General features: G+C 47.5%; 1 pseudogene; it reads right to left on the bottom strand.

Moving 5' to 3' along the window:
• Window positions 1-2,933: 2,933 nt before the first annotated feature.
• On the bottom strand, window positions 2,934-6,313 carry LOC118709498 (annotated as a pseudogene).
• Window positions 6,314-6,570: the final 257 nt, after the last annotated feature.

Here is a 6,570-nt window from a genome sequence, read left to right as displayed (position 1 = left end):
GTGTCTCAGGAGGTTGGAAATGGGAGCTGGAGCAAAGGGATCAGGAAACAGATTGCCCAAGGTGAGTGAATAGCAGGCTGTGCGCGCCTTCTCAGGGGAGATACTGGTAGGTGTGGCAGGGAGTAAATTTGGGAGGCCCCGTTCCCCCCCTCAGCTCCCAAAAGCCCTGGGAGGTCCACAATGTGCATTAGCATGTGAAAGGCTTAGGAGGAAGGGGATGTTGCAGAAGAGATCGATTTAGCCGCTGCGCGGGGGATTGTCTCACTGCAGCTCACTGGACTTCCTGGAGGAACATCCCAGACAGGTAAACGTAGCGGGCATCAAAAGATGTAACCACCAGATAAGGTTGAGTCTATTTTTCAAATGGTTTGAAGCAAACTATTGTAGCTTCAGGGGGATGGATGGAGTAAGTGTGGTGGGGGCAGGTAACCTGAGCCTTGCCTATTGCTGGAAGAATCCATCTTCTCTCACAAGATTTCTAACCCAAAAGGTTAAATCTCTTTTCCACATGTGGCTCAGAGAGGTTTAGAAGCTGCCCCAAGATCACGGAGCAGGAATGTAGGGAAGTCAGGACAGAACTGGAAGTTGAGTACATTTTACCTCAAACCCCTTGCTTTTAACCTTCAGGTAATTTAACTCTTTCTATGTTGGGATTAAAAGTAGCAACACCCTGGCTAGTGTGGCTGAGTTGCTTGAGTGCCATCCCATGCACCAAGAGGTCACTAGTTCGATTCTGGTCGGGCCTCGGTCTCAGAATTGATCCCCAGTGGGGAGTGTGCAGGAGGTAGCTGATCAATGTTTCTATCTCTTTCTCCGTTCCTCTCTCTCTAAAATTAATTTTAAAGTATATCTTCTAAAAGTTGGGATTAAAAAGTTAGTAGTATCCTAGCTGGTTTGGCTCAGTGGATAGAGCGTTGGCCCGCGGACTGAAGGGTCCCAGGTTCAATTCTGGTCAGGGGCATTTGCCCTAGTTGTGGGCTCCATCCCCAGTGGGGGGAAGGGGTGTGTTGGAGGCAGCTGATCAATGATTCTCTTTTACCATTGATGTTTCATATATATATTTATATATATATATATGAAACATCAATATATATATTATTGATTTTTTTACAGAGAGGAAGAGAGAGGGATAGAGAGTTAGAAACATCGATGAGAGAGAAACATCGACCAGCTGCCTCTTGCACAGCCCTCACCGGGGATGTGCCCACAACCAATGTACATGCACTTGATCGGAATCGAACCTGGGACCTTTTAGTCCGCAGGCCAGCGCTCTACCCACTGAGCTAAACCGGTTTCGGCTACCATTGATGTTTCTATCTCTCTCTCCTGCCCTCTCTGAAATCAGTAAAAATATATTTAAAAACAGAAAAAAAGTTAGTAGCAGCATTAAATCCATAGAGGTAGATGAAGCAGTCAGGTCCTCCTCCCTCCCCCATCCCCCACCTCCGTGCTGATTGCTGCCTGGCCCCTCCCCACGCCTCCAGCCCTATTGCTAGATGTCTGGTCCACTGACGCTGGAAGAAATGGCAGGGGTTCAGGCCTGGGGGCTGGTGGTGCCTCGGGTAGAACCAGAAGAGTGAGAGGAGAAAATGATTTTTAGGACGATCATAGCTCATTTGTCATTGGATAGAGAGATCTACCACTTATCAGTGTGTGACCTGGGACAATAAACTGAACCGCGGTTTCCCTGAACTGTAGGATGGCACTACAGTGGAAACTTGGTTCTCGAACTTAATTCATTTGGAAGGCTGTTCCAGAAAGAAATTGTTTGAAATGGAATCATTCCCACTCACCCCTCACCTTAGAAATAATGTAAATTGAGTTAATCTGTTCCAGATCACCAAAAGCAACACACACACACACACACACACACACACTCAGAGCACAATTTCCTGAGATGTTCAGTACTTGGAGTTTAGCAGTAAACTCACACTCACACATTTTCTCTTTGTTTGTTGCCTGAGAGACATGTGACTGATCATACAGGTATCAGCAAGGTTATTGGGTCAAGAACCGAAGTTTTGTTCGAAAACCAAGACATTTTTCCGTGAACAACTTGGTTCTGAACCAAATTGTTGGAGATAGGAGATGTTTGAGAACTGACTTTTTTTTTTTTTTTTTTTTTTTTAACATCTCCCATCTCAGACTTTCTTGAACATCTCTTCCTTTAATTTTTTAAAATAGTTTATTCCTTTTTTTTTTTTTAATTCTCACCAGATGATATTTTTTCCATTGATTTTAAGAGAGAATGGAAGGGAGTGAAGAGGGGGAAAGAGATCAATGTGAGAGAGACACATCAATTGGTTGTCTCACACGCACCCCCGCTGTGCCTGGATTGGACACGCAGCTCAGGGAAGTGCCCTTGACCAGGAATCAAACCCGAGATCTGGTCCGAGGCCTGGTGCTCTAACTGCTGAACAGCACCAGTCAGGGCAAACATCTCCTTTGTCATTGATTTCTAGTTTTATCTCATGTTGTCTCACATTTTTATTTTAAAAATATCTTTTTATTTTACTTTTATTATTTATTTATTTTTTAAAAAAAATATATACATATATTTTATTGATTTTTTACAGAGAGGAAGAGAGGGGGTAGAGAGTTAGAAACATCGATTACAGAGAGAATCATCGATCAGCTGCCTCCTGCACACCCCCTCCTGGAGATGTGCCCGCAACCAAGGTACATGCCCTTGACCGGAATCGAACCTGGGACCTTTCAGTCCGCAGGCCAATGCTCTATCCACTGAGCCAAACCGGTTTTGGCCCCTCTTCCTTCTTGGAGGCTCTAGGATCCATCACTCAGGTGCTGGAGTCAGATTCATTGTCAGACCAGGAAATGAGCTTGACAAAGTGGTCAGAGAGCAATGTGAGGCCCACCTCCCAAACAAAAGAGCTGGAAGCCCCAGCGTTGAGGGCGGATAGCGGCTGTGACTGTTAAAGCCACAGAAGACAACCTCGTGTAGCCCAGGATGCCGCCTTCCCCAGCTTCTTAGTGTCTTCGTATTCGGAATCTTTCTCCAGATGGGAGGTCAGATCCATAACCAAAACATTAGGAGGTAGGGACATGGAGGGCCATGCCAGTGAGCTTCTTATTCAGCTCAGGATGACCTTGCCCACAGCCTTGGCAGCACCAGTCCGAGCAGAGATGATGTTCAGCCCCTCAGCCATCACACCACAGCTTCCCAGAGGGACCACCCACAGTCTCCTGGGTGGCAGTGATGGCATAGACTGTGGCCGTGAGTCCCTCACGATGCCAAACTTGTCATGGATGGCCTTGGCCCGTGGTGGGCCAAGCAGTTGGTGGTACGGGAGGCATTGCTGACAATCCTCAGGGATTTGTCATATTTCTCATGTTTCACATCCATCACAAACGTGAGGGCATCAGCAGAAGGAGCATAGATACGACCCTTTTGGCTCAAACCTCCAAGTGAGCCGCAGCCTTCTCCAAGGTGATGCAGACACCAGTGGACTCCACAACATACTCAGCACCAGCATCACCCCATTTGGTGGTGGGATCTGGCTCCGGGGAGATGGGAATGGGCCATTGAACTTGCCATGGGTGGAACAAGACAGGAACATGTATTGTAGACCATGAAGTTCAGTTCAATGAGGAGGTCATTGATGACAACAATATCCACATTGCTAGAGTTAAAAGTAGGCCTGGTGACGAGGCCAAGTCTACTGACTCAGTCCTTAACCGTTATGTGTCAGACCTGACTGGCACCGCACAACAAGAGGTGGCTGGCTGCCTGCAGAACAGGGAGGATCAGAGCTTGGTGTAGTTTCTTTATGTTTATTGTGCTTGGGGTTTATTAAGTATCTTACGTCTGTAGATTTGTAGTTTTCATCAAATTTGGAAATGTTTCAGTTTATTTTTCTTTAAATAATCTTTTGTGTCCTCCCTCTTTTGGAGATTTCAATTACACTTGAAGCTGTCTCAGCTCACTGATGTTATTATACTTTTTAAAGCTTTTTCTCTGTTTCATTTTAGATAGTTTTTATTACTACACATTAAGTTCACTAATTTTCTGCCATGTCTAATGTTCCATTAATCCATGTAGTGCTTTTTTAAAAATCTCAGACATTATAGTTTTCATCTCTAGAATTTCAATTTAAGTCTTTTTCCCCCTTCAATTTAAGTCTTTTAAAAGACATCTTCTAGCTGAAACCGGTTTGGCTCAATGGATAGAGCGTCGGCTTGGGGACTGAAGGGACCCGGGTTCGATTCCGGTCAAGGGCATGTACCTTGGTTGCGGGCATATCCCCGGTGGGGGGTGTGCAAGAGGCAACTGATCGATGACTCTTTCTCATCGATGTTTCTGACTCTCTATCTCTCTCCCTTTCTCTCTGCACAAAATCAATAAAATATATTTAAAAAAATAAAATAAAATAAAATAAAAAATAAAAGACATCTTCTAGCCTTAGCTGGTTTGGCTCAGTGGATAGAGTGTTGGCCTGCAGACTGAGGGTCCCAGGTTTGATTTTGCTCAAGGGCATATGCCTGGGTTTTGGGCTCCATCTCCAGTAGGGGGCGTGCATGAGGCAGCCATTCAATGACTTCCTCTTATCATTGATGTTTCTATCTCTCTCCCTCTCCCTTTAAAAAATATCTTCTATATCTCTACTTAACACAGCACTCTCTCCTCTATCTTCTTGTACCTATGGAGTAGAGTTTTAATGTCTGTGTCTCCTAATTCTTCCATCTGTGAAATTTCTGGGTGGGTTTCCATTGATTGGGTTTTCTTTCCATCATGAGCCATATTTTCCTGTTTCTTTATATACATGCTAATTTTTACTGGTTGCCAGACATTGTGAATTTTATTTTGCTGGGAGCTATTTTTGTATTTGTATAAATATTCTTGAGCTTTGTTCTGGGGTACAAAAGTCATTTGAAAATAGTTTGGCCCTTTCAGATCTTGTTTTTGTTAGGTGGGGCCAGGACAGCCTTTCGTTTGACCTACTTTTGAGCCAAAAATTCTTCTGCGTGTTCCACTCGAGGCCCCATTAATTGTGAAGTTTCCACTCTGGTGTGGGAACAGCACTGCTCCCAGCCCCGTGTCGGCTCCCAGGATGGTGCTGATTCCTTTGCGTGGTTCCCGCCGGCTTCCAGAGGCTTCCTCGCTCGCGGAGGCACTGTGCTGCGTCACCGAAGGGGGGCCCTCTGGGGAGCTCCCGCGCTCTCTGTGCGGCTCTTGCCTTTTCAGTTCTCTGCCTTGTGTCCCCAGGCCCCTGGCTTCACCTTTCCAGTGCCTAGACCACCAGACTCCACCTGCCTGCCCCGGTCTGGAAGCTTCGGGCAGTACAGTGGGGCTCACTACATTGGTTTTCTGACTTACAGGAGCGTCCCCCCAAAATGCATCCACTCTGTAAGAGAGGATAGCTCAGTTTATCTTTATTGTTGACAGTATTACGTAGGTCCTCCTTTGTCCCCCATTAACCTCTTCCGGCCTGCTCCCGTCCGCACCCCCCAAAAATGAAATGTATTTTAATAAACACTGCCTTTCTAATGATTCAAAATGTGTGTACATTTGGGGGAAACACCCTATATTTTTCCTTGTCTGGCATTCAGTGTCTTCAGAGCCACTGCGCCATGTATTGTGTTGGGCATTTCCGTTGTGTTAGGTGGGAATGTCAATCCGGTCCCTGTGGCTCCACCTTGGCTGGCAGCAGGACTCCTCATGATCGCTTGTTCATGTGTTCAGTGGGCATTTACTGAGGGCGAGCCTACTGTGTGCGCACCCCACACTGGTCCTCAGCTACGCCACGTGTCCCTCTCTCAGGGTCTCTCCCGGGCCTTCCTCTCTCTGGAACGCTTTCCCCAGCTATACATCCGCTCTCCGCTCTAAGGCCGCCTCTGTTTTCCGTGTGCCAAGCGAATTGCTCTCTTTTACTTCCCACTACACGTAGCTTTCCTTTACAGCTTACTTTACCGGAGTAAACAGGAATGTCTGTCTGATTCCCTGCAGCCGGCTCGGGCCCGGGCACACTGTAGGTGTTCAATAAATATTTACGAAGAGTGAGGTCTTTGCATATTTCTCAGAGCCTGTCAGACAGCAGCTCCGTCACATCGGGGATGCTAGGCTGATGGGAACCGTCCCCCTGCCCTCAGGTTGCTAGCAGGGAGGGGATTCGGGGCCCCTGGCTGAAGCCACACTCTCCTCAGTGATAACCAGAGGCCAGCGAGCCGGCCACGGGGGCTGACAGGTGGGGTTGATGGGTTCCAGGCCCAGGCCTCTGGCCTCGCACAGCCCGGCAGCACCGGATGCCAGCAGGAGCCGGAGCCAAGCTTCCATGACGTCGTCTTCCAGGGCCATGCCCCTCCCTGGGCCCCGGGTGGGGCTCCAGGTCTCCCCCACCCTCTCCGCACCCTCTGCCACCGGGTGCGGGTCCGGGGAAGACGGCCGTCCTCCTGGTTCCCGGGCCAGGTCTGGCTGTGTGACCGTTGCAACTATTACAGCACGCACAGGATTGTAGGTTGGCTACAAAGTGAAACATACTTTGTAAACAGAAAACCTTTTACAAGTACTCACTGAATTGGAAAAAGCCTTAGGAAGCTTCTGTTCCAAACCCC

The sequence above is a fragment of the Pipistrellus kuhlii genome, unplaced genomic scaffold, assembly GCF_014108245.1.
Source record: "Pipistrellus kuhlii isolate mPipKuh1 unplaced genomic scaffold, mPipKuh1.p scaffold_m20_p_1, whole genome shotgun sequence".
NCBI classification, from domain to species: domain Eukaryota; kingdom Metazoa; phylum Chordata; class Mammalia; order Chiroptera; family Vespertilionidae; genus Pipistrellus; species Pipistrellus kuhlii.
The sequence above is the reverse complement of the archived record's forward strand: the minus strand, read 5'-3'. Positions and strand labels throughout refer to the sequence as shown.